The sequence below is a fragment of the Tachyglossus aculeatus genome, chromosome 3 (assembly GCF_015852505.1).
Source record: "Tachyglossus aculeatus isolate mTacAcu1 chromosome 3, mTacAcu1.pri, whole genome shotgun sequence".
In the NCBI taxonomy this organism is placed as follows: Eukaryota; Metazoa; Chordata; class Mammalia; order Monotremata; family Tachyglossidae; genus Tachyglossus; species Tachyglossus aculeatus.
The window spans coordinates 12,272,716-12,273,643 of record NC_052068.1 but is presented as its reverse complement, the minus strand read 5'-3'; positions in this window follow the sequence as shown (position 1 = coordinate 12,273,643).

The following is a 928-nucleotide window of genomic DNA, read 5'->3' as shown; positions in this document are numbered from 1 at the left end:
GGAGCAGGAGTGAATAGATGAGTGAGAGGAGGTGGACATCTCCCCTTCAAAGCCCTACTGAAAGCTCACCTCCTCCAGGAGGCCTTCCCAGACTGAGCCCCCTTTTTCCTCTGCTCCTCCTTCCCTCCTCATCACCCCCACTCCCTCCCTCTGCTCTACCCCATTCCCCATCCCACAGCACTTGTGTATATATGTGCATATTTATTATTCTATTTATTTTATAAATGATGTGCATATATCTACAATTCTATGTATCTATATTGATGCTACTGATGCCTGTCTACTTGTTTTGTTTTGTTGTCTGTCTTCCTTCTTCTAGACTGTGAGCTTGTTGTTGGGTAGAGATTGTCACTATTTGTTGCCAAATTGTACTTTCCAAGCGCTTAGTACAGTATTCTGCATACAGTAAGTGCTCAATAAATATGATTGAATGAATGAATGTAAGGCTTGTTGGAGACATCCATGTGGATACTGGTATCCCCAAAGGTCAAGAGGGGGATGGAGATTGTTAAGTGCTTACTCTGTGCCAGGCACTGTACTAAGCACAGGGGTAGATGCAAGCTACTCAGATTGGACACAGTCCTTGTTCCAGGTGGGGCTCACAATCTTAATTTCCATTTACAGATGAGGTACCTGAGGCACAGAGAAGTGAAGTGACTTGTCCAAGGTCACACGGCAAGACAAGTGGTGGAGCCAGGATTAGAACTCCGGTTCTTCTGACTCCATTCATTCATTCATTCTTTCAATTGTATTTCTTGAGCACTTACTGTGTGCAGAGCACTGTACTAAATGCTTGGAAAGTACAAAGCAGCAATAGAGACAATCCCTGCCCACAACGGGCTAACAGTTTGGAGAGGGGGAGACAGACATCAAAACAAGTAAACAGGCATCAATATAGATCAATTCCCTTCAAGACTGTGAGCCCGTT